This window comes from Meriones unguiculatus, chromosome 6 (assembly GCF_030254825.1).
Source record: "Meriones unguiculatus strain TT.TT164.6M chromosome 6, Bangor_MerUng_6.1, whole genome shotgun sequence".
Classification (NCBI taxonomy): domain Eukaryota; kingdom Metazoa; phylum Chordata; class Mammalia; order Rodentia; family Muridae; genus Meriones; species Meriones unguiculatus.
The window spans coordinates 132,084,189-132,107,555 of NC_083354.1; the positions used below are offsets into that span (position 1 = coordinate 132,084,189).

The 23,367-nt window shown below is 42.1% G+C and overlaps 1 protein-coding gene across 7 annotated transcripts in view; it reads right to left on the reverse strand.

Annotated features, from left to right (window-relative positions):
• Positions 1 to 19,541, reverse strand: part of Wwp1 (WW domain containing E3 ubiquitin protein ligase 1) — a 99,986-nt gene extending 80,445 nt beyond the window's left edge. For 5 of the 7 annotated variants that reach the window (XM_060386033.1, XM_060386034.1, XM_060386035.1 and 2 more), the window contains exons 1-2: positions 19,406 to 19,541; positions 2,046 to 2,141 (exon numbers count right to left, since the gene is read on the reverse strand). The gene's annotated coding sequence lies outside the window, so the exon portion shown is untranslated. Of the gene's footprint in view, positions 1 to 2,045; positions 2,142 to 19,077; positions 19,099 to 19,405 lie in introns of those variants that run through there. The other 2 variants (XM_060386029.1, XM_060386032.1) reach the window with 2 other exon arrangements.
• Positions 19,542 to 23,367: the final 3,826 nt, after the last annotated feature.

The window sequence follows — 23,367 nt, forward strand, 5'->3', positions numbered from 1 at the left end:
ATGCAACCTGTCACGTGAGTGTTTGAAGTATTTTCTGGTGATAAGTCTGAATTTACATCATTTACATAATGTTATGCTTCAGTGTTGCCTTTTATGGTCCAGTATTTGCATTGAACTGTATAAGCATTTGTAAATTTGATGCTCCTCTAAAATAAAATACTTTTTGTGCGAGCTTTAAAAAAAACACATTGAATGGATATTGTGGTAGTTAGAATGAGAATGGCCCCCATAGGCTCAGGTGTTTGAATACTTGGTCTCCAGTTGGTGGAACTGTTTGGGAAGGATTAGTAGGTGTGGCCTTGTTGGAAGAGCTGTGACACCGGAGGCAGGCTTTAAGCTTTCAAAAGACTCACGACATTCCCAGTACCTTCTGTCTTCCTTGTGAGTCAAGATGTGGCTCCCAGTTGGCACTCCAGCCAGCTACCATCATGCCTTTGCTGTGCCAACACCTATGCTATCCCTCCTGAACCATAACCCCAATTCAATTCTGTTTTATATGTTGCCTTGATCATGGTGCTTTATCACAGCAATAGAAAAATAATTAAGACAGAAAAAAATTTCAAAACAATTTTCTTTTTGTATTAAAAAATATATATAGTCAGCCACAGTGTCATATACCTATAATCCCAGCACAGGACAAGAGTAAACAGGAAGAGACTTGAGTTCAAATTTGAGGCCAGCCTGAACCACAAAGCAAGACCTTATCAGAGATGGGGTAGGGAGTGACAAAAGCAAATTCAACATGGCAGCTTCCCCTGGGTTGGGAAAGGAACTCAATCAGCTCGTCCCTTAAACCTGTTAGTAGTGACCTAGTTTACCTTTGAAAAGGTTGGCACACATATTTATGTTTACTACTAGCTTCCAAACGTGACACATAATCTGGCATGTTCAAATTATATATTTTTTTCTTGCGTGTATGTGTATGTGTATGTGTGTGTTATTCATGCACATGTGCATCTATGTTCATATGTGAGATGGTGGCGTTATATATATGGCAGCCTAAAATTGACTTCTAATGTCTGCCTCAATTGCACTCATTTTATTTTCTGCCCATCTCGTACTAGACCCCAAGCTCATGAATTCTTAGTCTAACTGCCCAGCTTACCTTGGGTAATGCCATCTCTACCTCCCTAGTTCTTAGCTAAGTCTGCCTAGCATTTATATTGGTTCTGCAGATCCAAACTCTGGTCCTCATGCCTAGACAACAAGTGCTTTATTTACTGAGCTATCACCCAAGCCCCAGTAATTTAAATAATACATAGAAGTAATAAAAGCGGACAAAAGAGAAGGTAAGTCACTAATCCATCAAGTGATGTTTGTAGTCTATAGTGGAAACAAAAGGAATAGTATAGCTTTCACTCATTTAATTAGTCTTTCAATAATGTTATTTCTTTCTCTGGACAGTAAATGATACACAGGCTAGAAGGTATCATTTCTTTGGAGGTGGACTTAAAAACAAACAAACCAGAGGAATTTATTATTCTATTAGACAGATATTTGCTGAAACTAAACACAAGCAAGCATCAGATTACTTCTCTGAGAAGAAATTTGTAAGTTTAAAACAATACACAGGCGGGGACTTGCTGACAGCCTGCTGGAAGACTGCTCAATTTTCTCTATCATGATTATCTTATTTCTCCTTTTGTTCCATATAATCCTCCTCTACATTCCAATCCTCAGATTCAAGAACACATACATATTGAAAAATATGATGAAATTATTCAAAAATTGAACCTCAGGAAGTACTTAAAATGCAGGGCTTCAATTTTTAAATTTTTATTTATTCCTTTTTAGACAGGGTTTCTCTATGAAGTACTGGTTAGCCTGGAACATGCTAGGTAGACCAGATAGGGCTCAAACTTAGAGAGATCCACCTGCCTCTGCCTTCCAAGTGTTGGAACTAAAGATGCATTCCCTGCAGAAGTTTTATTTTTATAAAATATACTAATTGATCTAAACAGGTATAAGAATTAACAATCGACATATCCTTAGTTTGACTACTAGCTATATAACTGTCCCTTAAAACAAAAGGGTTAATCACTTACTGTGTATCAGGAATTGTGCCAGACACCGAAGATACAAAGATGAGTAAGACACGCTTTCTCCTGTCAAGGAGCTCATAGTCTGGTGAGGAGACAACCCTGCAAGCACAAACAGTTTTCAGTGTGACACACAATGCCAAGCACGACTCTGGAGCAGGCAAGAGAAGCAGATAACCTTCCACCAAGGAACCCAGTCATCACAGAAAAGACAGCCCGCATATGTAACTTAACCTGTAACTTTTCATTTGTTTTTAAAGAAGACGTGCTGACATAGTAGTGCACACCTTTAATCCCAGCACTCAGGAGGCAGAGGCAGGCAGATCTCTATGAAGATGATACTACCATGCCTCAAAAGAAGAATGTATGTGCATGTGTGTTTTGCCTGCATGTATATGCACACACATACATTCCAGGTGCTCACTGTGTTCCTAAGAGGGCAGCAGATTACGTGAAATTGGAGTCACAGGAGACTGAGCTGCCACACGGGCGCTAAGAATAAAATCTGTCCTCTGCAAGAGCAGCCATTGTTCTTAGGCGCTGAGCCATCTTTCCAGCTTCAGCTTCTATATATGCGTGCATATGTGTATGACACATGTGTGCAAATGCCTGCTGTAGCCAAAAGTGTTCCAGATCCCTGGAACTGAAACTACAGGTCGTTGTAAACTTCACAATGCTGGGAATCATACATAGGAACTCAACAAACAAAGTAAGCTCTACTGCCACCAAGCTATCTGCCCAACCCTTAAAGTCCAATTCTTCAGGAGAGAAGCACAGAGAGCTAACAGTAAGCTAGGCAATGGAACAAGAGGAAAAAGAAGCTAGGAGGGAAATAAAATCCTAATGACACTGAGCACTACACTTTAGGCTTATCCTCATCTATACTGAAGGGCTTTAATAAAGAAAATTGCATTTGGAATGATAACCTGGGCAGCCATGAGGCTACATTCAAAGGAGTGAGTTTACCTGAACAAGCACATTGGCAACATGAAGGAAGATCTGGAGTAAAGGTAAAACCAGAGGACTATGTCAGAGCTGAGGGTTAGTAATAACAAATAAAACTCAATCTGAAACTAAGATTTCCCAATTCAGTGTGTGTATACAGTGGCTTCATAGCAGTAGAGGGAGAAGAGGAGCAAATGTGGGGAGACAATATATCACAAAGTTTTCAAGAGCCAGCTGTGCGGCTGAATGATGAAGACATCATTTCCAGTCCTGTCATGTAAGAGCCACATGCTAAGCTACCTTCCCCACTGCTCATTTTCTGAATCAGAACAACAAGAGCAGAGCCATCAACTCCACGCTGTAAGGAGGAGGAAATGAGGCACAGCACGCGCTAACCTTAAGGTTCTGATTGCTAACCTTAAGGTGCAAACTAACCACTTGTCAAAAGCTAATTGCTGTTCTAATTTTGAGAAGTTCGAGAGTTGTTTTTGTTGTTGTTGTTTTTAATTAGGGGTAGATGTTCAAAGAAAACATGTTAATATCCCCATATCAGAGAAGCATGGCTTAGGTAGATGGAGAAGAACTATTTGTAGTCAGTTTATCAGAGTTATTAATCACAGATGATAACAAGCTTGCTCATAGAGGATATATTCTGGAACAATTACTGAGAGGACTAACAAAGAGTGCTGATCAACCACCACTAAGCAAACTGTGTTTTTCATAAACCCCCAGGGACCACATTCTGCATGTTGATATGCCTATTTTCCAGAAGTACTTGGCATATGAGAACAGATTAAGATTGTAGTGTAAAAGGAACATTTATTCATCTGATTCAGCTGTTGTCTGGGAGACTTACTGCCTCCTTCTGCTAACCTAGGCCCAGTGCTGGAATCTTCTAGCCTCCATACAATCTAACTTAGGCCTAGAATGTTTCAGCCTCTGAGACTTAGTGACGAACAAGCTCTTCCTTTCTTGTTCATTCTGAGCTCTGGGTTGGCTGGTTCAACTCAGCTGTTCTGGATCACACTCTGCTCCCAGCTAACTTATTCAATCTGGCTTTTTTTCTCAGCCTCTGAATTGCTCTGCTTGTCCTCAAACTAATTCCAGCAAACTGCTCTAATCTCCTGGCTTCCTCTCATTCTCTAGCTCATTCTGTCTTCCCCTGAGTTCTCTCTCTGCAACCTGTCTCTCTATTACTGTCCCCATAAAACTGCCTCCTTTTTTTTTTTTTTTAGTCTCTATCTCTCATTGCCCCTTAAGTGGCTTCCTTTTCCTCTCTTGAGAGTTAGACGTATCCTATTCTGCCAAATCTTTCTCTGATGCATCAGTTGTTTTGTTTTGTTTTCCTATCACTCAAATAGACACCATTTTCAAACATAGGTGCTTCCTTCTACAAACTAATTTTACCTTCATTGTTTGGGATTAAAGGTATGTAACACTACACCTGGACCTAACCTTTTCTTTACCTGAAACTTGCTCTACACCAGGCTGGCCTTGAACTCAGATCTGCTTGCCTCTGTCTCCTGGATTAAAGCCGTGTTTGTATTCCAGCCAGATCACATAAACCTACACGGTCTTTGGATATGATTTCTTGCCAGAGCAGCCATGTTCTGAATTACAATTTCTCTACACTGTAGGGTCAATTCAAATGCTAAGAGAGTGAGTCAAGAGAAATAAAAGTGTGACTTTCACCAAACTTTTCAACAAAGTGAATATTCAGCCAAGTAAGATTAGGTTAAATCTATGTGTAAAAAAGACAGAGGGCACATCTAAGATGATTTTGTCCAGTTCAACCCTTTGAAAATGCCAAACGGTCATTATTCAGGCAATACACTATATTTCTAGTACTCTGAAATTACAGACCTATCAAACCCTCATTTAGAAACTGGGAGAAAGAAACTGAGCATGATGGTGCATGCCTTTAATCCCAACATTGAGGAGCCAGCAGAAGAAGGAGTTTTCTGTCAGTTCAAGGCCAGTCTGGGCAACATAATGAGTTCCAGGACAGAGAGAGCTACTTAGTGAGAACCTGTCTCAAAAACATCTAAAAGAAGGGAGTGGGGTAGGGAAAGGGTTGTTTGTTGTTGTTTCTAAGAATGGGTCACACTAGGTAGCCAGACTGCCCTCATCCTGAGTGCTCAAATTACAGCATGTATTGCCAGCTCTGGGAGAGGTATCTAATTCCTGCTTACTTCAAGATGCCACTGTAAAGTCAAAGTAATAAAACAAACAAACAAACTGCACTCCTCTCATCAAAATAATCTGATTAGAACAGTCTGAATTGTTTGTACACTCAGCACACTATTAAACTTTAGAAGGCCAGTGAAATACTGTCACAGCTCCGTAGGCCTGGATCAGTTAACAGACATATGCATTAATGGTCTAATCTGTAAAGGCTGGCACAAATAAAAAATAACAGAAGACAAAGTCCAGATTCAACAACAGGAAGTCTAGTTTTAGAGACAATAAGAGAAAGGAAATAACTCAGTAATAAGATAGGACAGAGAGCATCTTAGCCCAAAGGCAGGGAACTAACACATAATGAATCCTGAATCAGTTACTGTATCAACAGCACAAACTTTAAAACTCAGTGAATGTAAACACGATGATCATGAATGAACCTATCAGCCTCTCTAACACCTAACTTACCAACTCTTTCCATACAAAGAATACAGTTTGTAAATTAGGTTGTAAAAATGTAAACTAAGTAATGTATAAAGATACTGCTAGTTGTTTTAATAAATGTATGCGTCATGAAGATGATGGGAAGGTAGCCTGGTTTGCTCAGGGCCGTCCACGCACACTTCAGTCTCCCATCCTTGGAAACCCCTCAGTGTGTGAAAACTGGGACAGTCATAGTCTTAGAGGCCAATGGAATGACTCTATCTGCACTTAGCTCTCTTCTGGATCTCAAACTAAGCAGTCTGCAACTAAGCAGTTTCCTACTTCTGTTTCTGTAACTGTAGAAAAAAAACAAAACAGATCAGTTACATAGAACTAAACGGGGCTCAAGACCATACTACAGGGACTACATATGAGAGATGGGGGAAAAAAAACTTCCAACGTGCATTAAAATGTCCTCAGAAAATAGGACAGACCGGACATTTGTTGGACAGTGTAGATGCACATTTTGAATTTTTAAATATGTTGTTTTTGTTTTAAAAAAGTAAGATATACTTGCAAATGTTCTCTTCTCTTTGTTCCTCTTAATCCTTCCCATGTACCCCTACCCTGCTTCACTTCCTTTCAAATTCTTGTCCTGTTTTTCTCTATCATTGTTAGATTTATGTATAAATATATAAATATATGAGTATATCCTGCTTTGAAAGAAAGAAAGAAAGAAAGAAAGAAAGAAAGAAAGAAAGATCCAATGTCTCTCTTAGCCCTCAAACATTTTAACAACTCTAAGTCACAACTTCTTTGATTCCTAACGATTCATCCAAACTCCTGCATATGCTTCCAAATGTTCATTCCCTTATTCTTCCTATGCCAGGCCCTTCCGCATATGGGCTCTTGTCAAATGTAAGGCTTTTTGTCAAATCCACACCAGTACCTCATCATCTTGTGGCTTGCCAGTCTTCAACCTTTTCAGGACCCTCATCCTGATCTGGTGGGCCCTTTCCTGAACACGACCCAGCAGAAGCTGTCTCTACCACAGGCAGGCACCTCTGGGTCTTCTTTGTCGAGGGACACTGGCAGGAATACCAGTGAGCCTTCACTGGCATGCACTCTATCACTGGTTACATTTCCAGTTGTCTTTGTACTGCTGTGTTTTTTGTTGTTGTTGTTTTGGTTTGGTTTTTTGTCTCTTTTTTTCTTTCCTTCAAAACCATCATCAGAATGACCATGAATAGGGGGCCTCCCTCCCCCTAGTTGCCCCCCTGAGTTAACAGGATCACTTGAGCCCAAGAGTTCAAATGCAGTCTAGGAAAAATGAGACATTACACCAAGGGCAAAAAGCAAATTATCATCAAAATGTTTTATAAAGTATGCAAATTAAACAAGCAAAAAAAAAAACCTCCTCCAAGAATCATCAATTTAGAAAGCAATATTTTAGATTAAAATAAATTTGAAATCCTTACTAAATAGCTGAGACAGGTTCATAATAAGAAATGGATGAGAAAACACAGATTTTTTTTTTTTGTAAGTTTGGAATTACTTTACTGAAAAATACTACTCATCTCATAAAACAACAAGGAATCACCCATTACTATACCAATCTAACTTATAATTGTTTCATTTTATACTGTTATTTTCTCAAGCACACTTTTTACTTTTAACTCCACAACCCCATTTGTAAAAGTTGGCAAATACAAGTCTGGTGGGATTCTTGGCTAACATCACGGCATTGAATATTTAATTTATGCTCATGTTTGGAAAACTTTGGAAACAATATTCTAGAACACCACAAGATGGTGATATTGCACCATAAAAAGGCTGCATTTTTTTTCCATTTTAAAGTGGTGCATTTTTTTTCTACCAACTTCCCCAAAATAAAGTAGCTTAACTCCATTCCAAGAATGTACATAAAAAGCATGCCTGCTTTGTTTACTAGAAAAAAGTGAGTTAGAAGGGAAAACATACTGAAACTTAGCAGCAACCCTTCCAGCTTTTAGCCCAAAGGAGCAAACACCCTACACTAACACAAACCCAGGACTGGTGGCTATGCCTACAGTGACTTGACCTACCCACCCTCAGCAACACCAGAAAAAAGTTCAACTCAGTGTATTCTTTACTTACTATGCTTAACAATTTCTTCTATACTTAATTTTTTCTCTTTTTCTCCTTTTCTTTCTTTCTTTCTTTGGAGACAGGGTCTCAAGCTTAGACTGGCCTTAACTCAGCAAGGCTCCTCCTACTTCAGCCTCCAGAGTATTGGGGTCACAAGTGTGAGGCAGCATACCCAGCTCGGATTCCTTTCTTCAGATCCCTGACACTAAGCTTCAGCTGTACCAACAAAGGATAACACCTGCATGGCGTGCAGCACTGGATGCTAGGTACTTTCTTTTTTCCTAATATGTTATTTCTCAGTCTCTTAAAATATGCAATACTATCTTAGAAATACTTAAATACTAACAACTTTAAAGAAAAAATGTACACACTGAGTAATTTTTCTTCTCGCCTTATTGAGCACTGTAGAAAACAGATTCTCACTCAAATGTTACATAGTATCAATTTCAAAAATGTTATTCAAGACTAAACACATCAAAATTTTAGTTCACACTTTGAGACTGATTTCCAGCTAACACACAGAAAATACTGTTTAAATACTACCATTGTTGGGTAGTCACGGGGAATACCTGTATCCACAGGTATGGTGCCAACTAAATGGAATGGCACATATTTGTATAAATTATAAACATCTTGACATATATTCTAATCACCAGTAGAATACTTATGAAACATGGTATAAATCCTAAGTAAAATACTTATTACACTGAATTGTTCTGGAAATAAAAATGAAATGGGGGATAATGAATATGTTCAACACACAGAGAAATTTTTTCTCAAATATTTTCAATATAAGGTTGCTCGAACCTGTATGTGCAAGACCTGCAGACAGAGAGGGCCAACTGCATTTGCTGCATCGTGAAGCAGCAGAAAGCATGGTCATGAAGACTTGGAGCATAGAGGAGCTTACAGGTAGACAAGAGACTCAGGAACACAGTGCCCTAAATATGCACCAAACCCGCTTCCTTGGGTAAACACTCCTCCATCCTGCACGGGACCCCGCTATCACCCAAAGCTGTGTTCTCCCCCAGGTATTTCCTGATTGTTTCCAAATATATTACAAATTCTACTTTACCACAATTTCCACAGCCATGAACATTTCCTAATCTTGAATTCCATGAATTCCAAAGTTATATATATATATATATATATATATGTTTCAGATAACCATGTTGGGGTAAGTTAACACAGAGAACAGTTTTCAGCTCAGACAGACCTAAGTCCAACTGCAGCTCCCCTATTTGTATATATTTAACTTCAGTTTCTGTTATATCTGAAAAAATGAGGTTACCAACGTGAAACAGGAAAAGGCACACCAGTGTTGACACTAATCCTCAGAAAGTGAAAGAAACTCTTAAGAAAATTGGAAATGCCTAGAAGGTGTAAGAATTGAGATACAAGTACCCTGGGCTGCAGGGCAAACCCTGTTTGAAAGCAAACAACAAAATACAAACAAAACAATTTCCAGATAATTTAAGAGTTAGTCAAATAATAAGCATGCAGAATTATATACTTATAACTGCTCTCCTTAAGAAATGTAAAGCACACAGAAAGATGTAACTTCTCACTAAGAGCTAATTAAATAATAGGCATACAGTATTATATACCACTTATAAATGCTCTCCTTAAGAAATTTAAAGCACACAGAAAGCTATAACTTCTTACTAAATAATCCTCATTCTTAGACACCAAAATACGTGGAAGTTTTCCAAAAATTATATAACCAATTAAAAAGCTAAAACTCAGTTCACAGAAATTAAGTAAACTTTCCTAAGCTTAAAATATATTAAAATTACAATGTGTTATCCACGAAGTCCTAGGAACTGAAAGTCCCTCTTTCTTACTCGTCAGAACTTAACCTTGGCAGAAAAATGGCTACTTACTGTCACAGCCCATTCACACTTTGAAGTTTGCTTCAGGTGCTGTCTCAGACTTTCACTGGGGTTTCTGGGTGTGCTTGCTTGATTGACTGCCTTTTTAGGGGGTGTATATGTACAAATGTGTGCCCTTTGCATGTGTGTACATGTGTGAAACCCTTGCCAGACAGCAATGGGAGTCACCCTCTACAGCCCTTCTGTCTTACTCCCTTTGCTGTTTTCAACGAGGCTGGCAGATACAATGCTATAGTCATTCTGCCTCTGCCACCCCCGCCTACACACCTAACGCTGGTGTGAGAGATACATGGGTGGGCCTTTCTATCTGGGTTCTTGGGATCTGAGCTCCTGTCCTCATTGCTGCACAGCAAGGTCTCTCAGCTACCGCACCGGCCTACCAGCCCATCTTTCTAAACTAAAGGATGAAACCTCTGCATCAATGAATGAAAGTGTACAAACATTCCAGCCCTTGGTAAGGGTCAGGCCTAAGTCAGCACATATTTCTATACAGCAGGTTCTGTTATTCTCACTTTACATAGAAATAGCTAACAGACACATGATTAAACTCCTTAAGTCAGGTTGACCGAAGAACTGTCATGAGTAAAATGAATACCAGAACGCAAATCGAGATTTGTATTTGAATATGATCTTTACTAGATCACACTTTAAATAAAACTTTAAATTAGAGAAAAATTTTAAAATTTGTAATTACCAAAAAATTTAACCTAGAAAAATTAAATTTCCAAATACAATGTATACCTTGCACTCTGGATAATCACATCTAAATACAAACATATTTTACAGGTCATAGGACAAAGCAGTGCCTTGTTGCCTTTTCCCAGTGAAAACAAGCACAGAAACAATGGGCTCCTCCAGCACAACTGCCACTAACTAATTCCAACTCACAAGGAATCAAGGGCTTGCCATGGTTTTCTCCATATGTACTTGCAGTGACCTCTGTTTATTTCAACTGTACTTGTGGTTTTTCCGGGAACTGCCCCTATTTAAATATCTGCTGCTACACCAAAAGATCCGACTGGGGCTAGAGAGGCAGTTCAGCAGCGAAAGCGCTGACTGCTCTTCATGGGGACCCAGGTTCAGTTCAGAGCAGCCACATGGTAACTGCAGTTCCAGGGGATCTGACATTCCCTTCTGGTTTCTGTGGACCCCATGCACACATGGTACACACACATTCATGCAGGCAAAACACACATTCACACAAAACGTAAATAAATGAAAAAAAAAGTTTGCCAGGTGTGGTGGCACATGCCTTTACTCTCAGCACTTGGGAGGCTGAGGCAGGCAGGTCTCTGTGAGTTTGAGGCCAGCCTGGTCTGCAGAGTTAATTCCATGACGGCCAGAGCGACATAGTGAGAACCTGGCTCAAAAAAACAGACAAAAACAAAGCAGAGAAACAAACAAAAATTTTAATCTGGTTGAATTTTGATTTTAGAGGTTCTGTTGGTCACAGACCTGAAGAATATTTAAGTGACACGCAGTAAAAAGTAAAAAGAGTTTGAAGTTTGTTTGCTTTTTCCATTTTCACTGACTTGAAATTTAAACAGTTTTCATGATTTTCTTCCCAAGTTAATGTTCTTATGCTATGCAATGGCTTTTTCCCAAAAGACATACCACGCCCACAGTTAACCTACTTTCTATCCAAAAGCCCAAATTCCAAATTTGACACACTTCAATCAATGTATCTATTTCTGAGTTGCCTTGTCTGAGCTAGGGAAAATGCATTAAGACTATCTAATAAATTATTATAGCATCTAATTTAACTGTTTCAAGACTGCATTTAGAACCAAGCAAGAAGAAGAAATGTCTTCAGTCAAAGAAATTTATTTGGTAGAATGGGCAATGTTTTTGAACAAGGAAGCCAGGGCCATTTCAATTGTCTGCTTAGGGCTGTAAGCCCTGTGTGTCAGCTTTCTGCAGTTTGTTTGTATCACATCTTTGGCAATTATCTTAAGCCTTTTAAAACGTCTGGAAAGCTCAGATGCTCAGCTCTTTTTGTATTTACTTTTCACATGAGTGGTAAAGAATATTATACCTAGAAAACAGTCCCATTAGGGTCTCTAATTGGAGAATCAGTTTCTGTCAACAGTTAAGAATCCTAAACCACCTTCTCAAGACAGTATCCTGGACCCCAAAACACAGAAATAATGGAAATGCTTATCAAATACCTGCCATGGATGTCAGGCAGAGACTATACCTTGACCAACTGGCCGATAGCACACTGACCTAATGATGATGTAAACAAGTTGTAGACGCCAGGTTGTGCAGCCTAATCACTGCTAACCGATAGACTGCCAGCCTGCTGAACCAGGATCTTTCCCAGAATAATGCTTAATCTTTTTACAACGAATCTGTTCAACTAATAGGAGAGACTTGATGTGCACTTCTGTATACATCCAAACCAACCGCTCCCTGTCCTTAACAAAACAGGTGGACTACGGTAAACTGGTTTGAACTACTGACTTAATACTTAATTACAAGCAATAATTTATTGAGGCTCCCATAATTTCCACTTTAAAAGTACTCTGTCAGTCATTCCTGACCAAAACCCAGAAATGAAGACATTCTTTCCACTTTGCAAATGAAGGAACTGGAACAACACTGCCAGTAAACCACACACAGAAATCAGCGCTGCCTAGAGCTATGGCTCTTAACTCCTATGTCAAGAGAGCTAGTGTTCCTCAAGGCTGCGAGATAGGACCAATCTACTGTGCCCCCTTCTTTGTGGCTGCTTTGCTGTTTGCTTTTTTTCAGATATGGTAATACACACACACACACACACACACACACACACACATATACATGCACATATATATGTATATATCATATGCTGGCCTCAAACTGGAAATCCTCCTGCCTTGGCCTCCTAGTAAAGGTTTACTTAACTTATTTAAATCTACAGAAAAGATCTTGCAGAAAAAAGGCTCACTTACCTAATTCTCCCTACCCTATCTTAACACATACCTAGTGCAGTGCCTATTGGCAAGTTAGGACGGATTTATGGCCAAGGTATCCTGCTTCAAGTCAGGACGAAACTGTCTGCTTCCACCCACCTTAATAATTATAAGTGTACTAAACAGCTACCCAAAGAACCTGTTTTCTTTAGTTAAACAAAGCTACAATACCTATAGTTCTGTTAGTGCTGGGACACTTTTTAACTATCCAAGTAATTAAGGGGCAGAAAGAATGCCAAGAAATACTTTACTATAATTCCACCCATCCTGCCTGCACTCCAGCCTTTCCTAAACGCTTTTTCTCGGCGCACTCAATCACCAAATTTCTTGAAATGTACTATTTTCAGAAACACACAAGGTTATTTGTGGTAGGCTTCAGGGGCAGGTTCTGAGTGTAATTGTCTGAATGAAATGTATTACTTTACTAATCTACTAAGATACAAAGTAATAAAAACTAAACATTCATTTCTTTCATCTCACTTAATCGTACCATTACTTAGTAGCTAATTTGAACAATGTAGAAAGATACTAGGAAACTAACACAAAGTGCCTACAGGATCAAAATAGTGATTAAAAAAAAAAAGCCAGCAACTGATCACCTGTATGAGGAAGAAGGAAACACTGCTTACACTTCATTCCTTCAGAGAAGACTCCAGGAGACTCTAGGACCCTACACAGTATTCTCTCCACTATACAGGCCTCTCTCACAGATTCATACCAACCTTTTTCTTTGGGTCTCACATTTAATCACAAGGGGTGAACGGATGGGTCTCTGCTGACCATACCTCACTCTCTATATGGGGTACTGTCTGACCAACACATGAAACTGGGTAAGTCAAACTGAATCAATCTTGAGTCACAGGGCCTTTCTTTCTTAAACCCCACTGTCCTCAAACAGAAGCAGGCAGTCCACCCTGCTACCCACATGTCAAATGCAACTGCAGAACATTCTGTTTCTATGAACCCCATACCTCACCTATACCAGGCAAATATTCACACCAAATGAGCTACCGTGCAGCCTCTATTGGTTACTTTTCTTGTTTGCGGGACAAGATGCCTGACAAAAGCAATATAGGGAAAGCAGTGTCCATTTGGGGTAGTCCTTCACAGCAGAAGTCATGACAGGAGGACCATGCACCAGCTGGTCACAGTGCACCCAAAGTCAGGAAGTGGAAAGCTGGGGTTTGGCTTACTTTCTCCTTTCAGTCAGTCTATAACTGCAGACCCTGGAGTGTGCTGCACAGACCTACCTGTACAGTTAAACCTTTCCAGAACAAGATCTGACACACCCAAAGGTGTGAGTCTACATTCAGACAAGTTAACAAGATTAACTATCACACAGCTCTTTGACATTTCTAAGTGCAAAACCAATTGCTTCTATCTGTGCAGCAAGCCAAATATACTGTCATTTGTAGTTTAGACTCAGCTTTTCCTCTGGCAGACCCAGCTCAAATTTTTGATTGGGGAAGGCAATAAGCAGCCTTAGCTTTAGCTTCCAAACAGTTTTCTAGAAGATGTGTCTTTACGCAACATAACTGATGCTGTTCCTATGTAAGCCCTGCCATCATCCATTACAACATAGCCGCAAATGGATTCAAGTGCATGCAGGAGCTCCCTGTCCCACTGTAGGCCGGACCTGTGATCTCACCAGGAGAGACAGAACTGACTTTGTGCCAGTCCCAGGAACATGCCCTAGGAAGGCCTGGTTCCTTTAGCTGCTGTGTACTCTTCAGAGCCTTAAACTACAAGGCAATGCTGACAACCCCACTGCAAAGGCCACACAGAGATGAAGGACTATAGAAAGCATGCGCAGCGCGAGCTCAAATGCCAGCTGAATGCAGCCACTGTAGCTATGGTCAGCAAAGCCAGAAGGAGCCCAAGAGGGACAACCCAAAAGCAAGGAAGACGGCTGTCTCAGTCACTTGGTTTTGGGTTTTTGGTGCAGACCAATAGATAGCTGCAGCAATGCTACTGGGCTCTTTGTGTTTCTGCATGACTTGCCCAAATACCACAGGAAAAGAAATGTCACTAATTTTACTTTCCAAACAACAGCAGATATAAGGTCTGTGCTTTTCTGGATGCCGGTGACTCTACTGAACTCCAAACTCTAGAGAACATGCTTTGTAAGTATTGTCTCAAAACTGTACCCCAGCAGCTAGCATAAGGCCTGACATACAGTAACATCAGGATATCTCACACTTAACAAAAATCAAAGCTAAATCCACACATGCTGTTCTTCACTGTAACTTAGAAACTGTCTGACATATTGATATAAGAACAATCCATACACCAAAAATATTTAAATATGAATTCTAAGTGAACTAAGAGTTTTTATACATGGAAGGGGTAATATGTATAGTTTGGTATACAATGTTAAAAATCATAAAATATCAAGATATCACTTTGGAATAAGTGGCTTATGTGTCCCCCACACACACAACAAAAAATAAATAAAACTTTTCCAAGACTATACTTTTATATAAGATAATCAAACTTCTTCTTCAAAAACAGAAATAAAAGTCAACAAAGCTTCCAAAGCAAATTGATGTCAACATTTTGCCAATGTTTCTTCCAGAGAGGATACCCATTTACTTTATCCTTAACTAGAGGCTATTTGCTGATAAAATATTTATAAATCTCCACATCAAATGAGGTCACCATGTCAACACCAAGAAGGCAACAGACAAAATACTTCTAACAGGAAATCCTCAGACACCCTACAACTTCAAAATTCCACTGTAGGCAAACAATCAGAAATTTGGTAGAAAAAAATATCATAAATTAAGAACAAAAATATAGGTTTTAGTTCTAATTCTAATTTGGGTTGCTAACTAGTCATATGGGACACTTTACCTTTAAAGCATCAGTGAACCACTAAATTAGAACATGATGGTTTCCTCTCTACCCATCTAATTCTCAAATGTCACAGCAATCATATGACAGAGTGGAAGAGCTATCAGAAAAAGAATGAAAAACCCCACGGTGATGCCACCAGATATCCTCAGCCAGCGAATCCATGTCTGTCTCTGTCTGGCATTCCTCCTTGTGATTAGTGACGAGCTCCTTGGATAGCACTTATAACGAGCGATTGACTGGGTTCAATGGTCATTACAGTCACATCATATCCTCATTCGAGAAGTAAAACAATGCTGCCAGGTGTGCTGACATGGTCCTACCACCTGAGAGGCAGAGGCAGATCTCTTTGAGTTCAAGGTCCACAGAGGGAGTTCTAGGGCAGCCAGCGATTCTTACTGAGACCCTGTCTCACAAAAGGTGAAATGATTCCAGAGTTTGTAAAAACTATGAAGTCAAATTTTCTATAATTAGAAAAGAAACCAACTAGTAACAGGGGACAATTCCTCCCACCAGAGAAACAATCTTATATGGGTGCAGAGAATTCAACCCTTGACTAATCAAACTATGCCTTAACTACCCTAGTGAGAATTAATCCTTCTTAGAAAATTAACTGAAAATAAATGTCCATTTCACTCCTACAGGGTCAAAGGACAACTTTTGGGAGTAGACTACCTTTCTACCCAATGGGTTCTATGATCCAACTCCTTGTGCCATGCCCCACCTCCTGAATGAAGAACAGTCATGTTTCTAAGGTAAACAGGGATAGAAGAGACGCTCCTCATGTTTAGTCTTCCACAGGGAGTGAGTGCCTCCACCATTTCTTCCTTGATACCCCGTTGAGAGCCAAACAGACAGTAATAATTAAAATGTCTGAGCTGATATTGCTATCTGTTCTCTACCTACCCATATCATCCCACAGTCTCACCAGTTCTCAAGTATACAGAGGGAAAGATGAGTACAGATGTTCCAATGAAAACCTAAGGGCCAACAATCACAAAACTGTAACTGGAAGGAATCTCCTGGAATCACTTAATTCTTAGTTTACAAGGCCACTTAAAAGATATACCCAATCAACAGTAAACCCGCCGTGTTCTTCTCTTTACACAGAAAAGAAAACCACTCCTGTCAACAAATGCCAGATCCTATTTTAGACTTGTGACAGATAGCTAAACTCTTAGTCAAGTTTGTCCCATAATATAACAACAAATAAAAGATGATATAATAGATAGAATAAAATTCTTTATGGCATATGACCCACAATACAGTACCTTACTCAGCCTCTAGGAGCTTAACCAATATACTTCTTTAATCAGGCTTATTAACTTTCCAGTAATTCTGAAAACTGCCCACAGCACAACAAACATGGGTTTCATGCTAGAGCTTCAGGTAATTCGTGGACTCCCCTAAATTCACATCCACAAAGCATGGGTGCACATGGCCAACAGATTTCTTCAGTTTCAACAAGGATTAGAAATCCCCAAAAGACTATGAACACCATGCAGGAATGCTAAGGATAACACTTCCATGCTACCACTAGTTTCCCGAAGGACAGATCAGAATCATGATTTTAACTTTCTAAAGAAAAAAATTATTTCAGCTGGGCACAGTGGCACATACCTTTAATCCTAGCACTAGGCACAAACAGGTTGATCTCTGCGGGGCTGGGGCAAGCTTGACATTCAAAGTGTGTTCCATGGCAGCCAGGGATACATGGTAAAACCTTGTCTTAAAAATAATAATGATAATTTGGAGAAAGAAGAGGATGTGTTTGTGGTACAGGGTCAAAGGACAACTTTTGGGAGTAGACTACCTTTCTACCAAATGGGTTCTATGATCCAACTTAGTCAAGGCTTGGCAGCATGCGCCTTTACCCATTAAGTCACCCTGCCAGTTATTTTAACATTCATTTGCCTGTTCACCAAATTCTATCCTACGTTCCTTGTCCTTTCCACTTGTTCAGACTCTTGCTACCTATGGTGATGGAAATCTTGAGGATTATGAGTCTCCAGGCTCTTCCTACCTCAATTCATACTATACAATGCTAATAGATCACTGTTTCTAAACAAGAATTTAAAATTGTTTCTCAAACTCAAAAATCACCTGTGGCCCCCACACTACCAGGTAACCTAGTCATCTGTCTGACATTAACAACACTCTTATGCCAAGAGTGGTGGCACACCCCTTTAATTCCAGGGCTGGGAAGGCAGGGAGAGGTGGGTCATTGAGTTCAAGGCTAGGCTGGTCCACAGAGCAAGCTAGTTCCAAGTCAGTTACAACTACATAACAAGACATTGTCAATATAAAACTACAGAAAGAAAAAAAAATGATTTTGTTACTGGTCTTCGTTTTTATTTCAAGGTTTTTTACCCTATATCCTAAGAACAGATTCTTCAGACTCCATCCAAATCCTCTTAGATCCTTCTCCTTGAACTAGCTTTCCCTGCTGAAGAAAAGTCAGTCATCTTTCAATCCAGCATCTTCAAAAGGAGAAGACCCTTACCTCATCTAAGAATTACCCTCTCTGAAGTTGAATTGAGAGAATTTTTATATTTATGAAACACACACACAGGTATTCTGAGAATCTGAGGTAGGGAAGATGGTAAGTCTAAGACCAGATTGGGCCACACAGTGATACCCTGCCATTTATTCACATATACATGAAAGGAGCATCTGTATATAACCTAGTGTACACACCTTCTCCATAGGCTGTAAAGACAAAGGCTGCTAATCATTTCATCCACATATACCCCCAAATACCTCACACTGTCATGCAGCTGATGCTTAATAATTGTGCAAGGATGTAAAAGAAATCTCAGCCAACTGGAGAGATCACCTTCTCTTTGAAGGCAAGTCCTGGATTTCAAAAGCATGTTGTCTTAAAAGCAGCTCTACTTTTATGTGAAGAACTATTTGAAAATGTTCATAATCTATGTTTCAAAAAGCCAAGCCACATTCTTCCCAAATCTCAATTTCAACAGTTCCAACACTTGGCCATTATCTTTGAAGTAGATGTTAACTAATTATTGAAAATGATAATTTTCAGTCAGTTTAAGTATACTGTTGTATAGCTAAAACAAGTCAGATAAATGGAAGAATGTATTTCTTTTTTAAAAGGTGAGTTTTACTAACAGTTACACACAGACTTGGTGAGACATGTCAAGTAGATTTAGACACAAGTAGAAACATTTGCAGAAACCTACAGACAACTGTGAAACGGGTATTTCAACGGAAGAAGAAGACCACCAAAAAATGGGGAGTGGAAAGATAACTCTGGCATTTTTTTCCCATTACTGTAAGTAGCAGCCTTTTAAAAGTAGAAATTCAATCTTATTGCACACAAAAAGATAAAACCTTAAGAGAAAAAAAAAAGACATTTGTGAATTATTTTACGGTAGACGAGTAAAATATTTCAAAAAGTACAATAGATACACCTTTTTGGTAATAAAGAAGAGGAATCGCTTAGAGCAGAGGAATTTCAACTCCAAACCAATGAGGGGGCCATACAGTCCATAGGCAGACAAAACTGATCATTTAAGGACTGTAAAGGCTGTGGGCAAAGTACCAATCCTAACAACACTAAAATTCCGAAGAAGAGTTAAAGGAAAGGGCCCAAATTCCAAACCGAGGATTAGAAAATTCTGCAAGGTCACTTGCACCTACCAGGTCACCAAAGGTGGAGACCGAGAGAGAGTGTTGGTGAGAGGAGGTGCGGAGTCAGGGAAGAGCCCTGAACGCGGAGAACATGTCAGAAAGGGACGTTCTGAGGCTGGAGTCCCGGCTCGCGCCGGGAGGACCAGGGGGAAAGTCGGGGCAGCAGTTCCGGGGGGGAGAGCGGGGACGCGGGCGGCCGCCGGCCGGGAGGCTGGGCACTGCGGTCGCCGGGACCGGGCGCCGGTGTCGACGCGAGGCCGCCGGCCCGGGGCAAGCCCGGCGACCCCGCCCCGGCGACCTCCGGCCCGGCCGCCCTCCGCGGCCCCGCCGTGCTTACCCGCGCCGAGCTGCGCTCCCGGGGCCCGCGGCCACCGCGGCGGCGCCCGCTCAGCCCTCGGCGCCCAGGACCGCCATCTCGCAGCAGGCGTCGGCCGGGCCGCCAGGCCGCCCGCAGCCACTCGGATCCCGCACGCCAGGCGCGCCGACGCCGGCCCTCCCCCCGCCCCCCGCCCGGCCTGCACCTCCCTTCCTCGGGAGCGCGCGGCGTGCTCGCGACGTCGGGGCCGCGCCCACGCGCGCCTCCCCGCCCCCCGGGCCGCTCCGAGCCTCCCGTCCGGAGCGGGGATCCGGCCGCCCTCGAGCATGCGCGGCGAGTGCGCGCCGGGCCCGCCGGAGGGCGGCTCCGCTGCTCCGGGTCTTCGGGAGAGCCACGCCAGCCAATGGGAGGGAGGGGGCGTGGCCAGGGCCGGAAAGGGGCGGGGCGCCCTGCGGGATGCCGGCGGCGGCCCGCGAACAGCCCCTACCTGGTCTGGCGGCGGCCGCGCCTCCTGCGCCTCCTGCGCCTCCTGCGCGGCCGCGGGGAGGATCCTGCGGGCGCTCCCTGCCCTACCCCGGCGCTTCACAGTAAGAGCGCGCCGAGAGTGAACGCTCCTTGAACTCGCTCGACATTTGATTAGTGAACGTTTACGCGAAGAGACTTTTACTTGTGGTGGTGACCGAGGTGCTCCCTCGTCTCGGCAGCGCGCTGGCCCGGGAACAAAGCTAAGACCGAGCAAGCGCGGCGTCGGCGGCCGCGCGGTCAGTCCTCGCGGTAATTTGAAAGGAGCGTCTCCTGACTGCTCTCGTGGGTCCGCTGGGGTGGGAGACAGCGCTGCTGACTTGGTTGGTCTGCTTCAGAGAGCGAGTTCTTCCGGCACAGGGCGCAGTCAGTCGGACACCTCACCTAGGCCCCACGAATTACTCACACCCACCCCGGAACCTGCCGGCTCTCCTGTCTGAAAGGTTCAGGCATCCCGGCTTCTCTTCAGGGAAGCGCTGCTGCCTGTGCCATCTTCAGCCTCGCTGCCCCCTTGGGCAGCGGTTTCTCGGCAACATCACCTCTCAACGCGTAGGTTCTAAATGCTGCGCTATTTTTTAACCACCTTTCTGATCCACTCTTTTGTTGTTGCAGCTGTAACTTTTGAAAGAATAGTATACCGAGAAGAGCACTCAGACGCCATGAGTATTTGTAGGACCCCGAAAGTACCTGTTGAATAAATAAATGTGCGGTAGTACATTAGCTGTCGCCCCCAACTTAACATACAAGTTAGGTGCGTGTGCACCTGGTGCGCAAAAGTCACTCGGAAATGGACATGACAGTTTTACTTGTCCTCATTCCCTTCCTCTTGCTATCATAAAATACTGACAAAAGGGAAATAGGGTTTATTCTGGCTCGTATCTGGCGGCAGGAGCTTGAAGCAGCTCCTCACAGTAAATCGTACATCAGGAAGTAGAGAGAGAGTCACGCTCCTGATTTTGCTGTATGCAGTCCAGGGTCCTCTGCCCATGGAATGGCCCTGCCCACAACTAAGACTGCTCTTCCCACCCCGGTCAGCATAATCGAGAAAATCCTTCACAGGCAAGTGTCCGTGTCCGAGGCCCATCTCCCAGGTGATTCTAGATTCTGCCGAGTGACCATCATGCCACTCTACTAGTTAAATGCCTTAGTTCCTCAGCTTTAAGGACAACCTGCTTTATGGAGCAACTTCTGTTTGTTGTTCTAGGAGATCACTGAACATGCCCACTAGGCTCCGGGTTTAAATCTTTACAGTTGCCTTTACAGCCTTTACAGTTCCTGGATCTTTTTGCTGGGAGGTTTCTTTAAACAAAGGCCCTCCTCAGGGTCCTCACTGCCTTCCTCGTGAACGTGTACAGATTTCTCATTCTGCCTTCTCTGTCTCACCACCTCACTTCTTCCATGCTCAGACTTTCCATGAGACCCTAGAAGAAGTTCCTAGGGTTCTCCTGTCCCCGACGTTGACACCTAATATCAACTATTTGTTATCACTGAATATTTCCTTAGTCTCCAGTGAACGCTGTTATCTTTTCATCAACCACTTCACATGTCCTTGTTTACTGTCACGTGTTAAATCCACCAAAGTAATCACGAGTGGGAAAAAGTTTAGCCCTTTTAAAACACATTGGCGACTTGCCTTGCAGAGAGAATGTAGCCTTAGGTGGCACATGGCTGAGATCAGAACACACCTCAGCCCCTGCAGACACATCCTCATTTTCATGACCTTACAAACTACCTGCAAGGCCTCTTCTTTCATTAATTTAAAAAAAAATAAAAACAAGCAAAAGTACTATAAACTGTATTTTCTGATTGCATTGGTCCACAGGAAAATGGGTTGACATTATACCTTAAAATATTATATTTGTTACTTCCACTTTTCCCTTCACTCTTCATGGGAATTAAGCTCTGAAAGTACTGTGAGCCGGAAGCATTGCCGTCTGCTGCCTAAGGCACCAGCCCGCTTGCCACTACAAGCTGTGAGTTCCTTGATCTGATTGTACTTAAGCTAGAAAATTGGCATCGTGATGAACGCATGACGTAGTAAAGCTACAAATGATTTGCTACAAGTTCAGTACTCACAGCCATACACATAGACTTCTCACCAAAGGACTGCTGCTATATCGCCAACTTCCCCACATCACTGTGCCCAAGTGATCACAGGATATCCCATGTGAGCAAATATATACTTACCAGTATCTGCTTTCTTACAGAACTATTCGCTGCTTCTACATATAATATTGATTTGGGTGACACATTTATCTTTTTGTTTTCAATTGGCACATCCATAGTAAGAGGAACAGGGGCTGTCTCTGACATGAACCCTGCCTGTGGCTGGTTCCAAGCATGCCAGGCCACAGAGGAAGATGATGCAGCCAGATGATGATGAGATCTGATTGGCTAGGGTCAGAGGGAAGGGAGGACCTCCCCATCAGTGGACTGGGGGAGGGCGCATGGGAGGAGAAGAGGGAGGGTGGGTGAGATTGGGAGGGGGAGAGGAAGGGGGCTACAGCTGGGATACAAAGTGAATAAATTGTAATAATAATAATTTTTAAAAAATGTGTCCACAAATTTGTGGGCACTTCTTTCCTCACAAATTAGAGAGTAATTCTCTCCTGATAGGGCCCACAGTTAGCAACTTGGTTCTAACAGGTGTAACAAAGCTGAGTTCTTCCTCTGGTCACATTGGGTCACCTGTCCCTGTTCCCCCAAATCACTAGCAGCTGCCAAGTGGCAAGACTATACCTAAGCAGCCCTAAGAAAGGACCCACACTGAAAGAAACTAAGCATATTGCCTGAGACTAGAAAGGATCTGAGAGCCCCTACCAGGTGCCACTTGAGTGACACAGAGAAGTGGATCCTTCAAAGAATGGGGTCCTGACCACGGCCTCTCAGAGATATGAAAACAAAACCATTCAGTTAAGTCCTTCACATGCCTGACCCACAGAGCAATGAATTGAATGGACCAACTTCATTATAGTTCAAGCCACTAAATCTTGGGACATAACTTGAAATACCACAATAGAGAAAAAGCGCACCAGTCCAGTGGCTCTCAACCTGGGACAGTTTTGTGTCTCAGAGGAATAAAGTGATACGTTGAGGTTGTGTGTGTGTATGTCTGTCTGTCTGAGATGGTGGTTTTATAAAAGATAGTTTTGGTTACCATCTAGACTGTGGTGCTAAACATCCTCTAATGCACAAGGCAGTTCCCATCCCCGCTCAGGCACCAACCAAATTGCCCAGCACTAGGCTAAAGCAACTGCACCAGCCTGTCTACTTTTCCCTATGCCTTAACAGTTTCCTCTTCCCCGTGTGCTACAGAGAAAAGTCAGCTTTGCTTCTTGTCCATTTCTCGCTTGAGTGCTCCTTTGATTGCTAACCCTTCCTAGTTTTCTCATGCACTGCTGCTAGTGAAAGCCTGAACTCTACTTCCCAGTGCCACCAAAGACAACCTGCTCTTCCTTCAG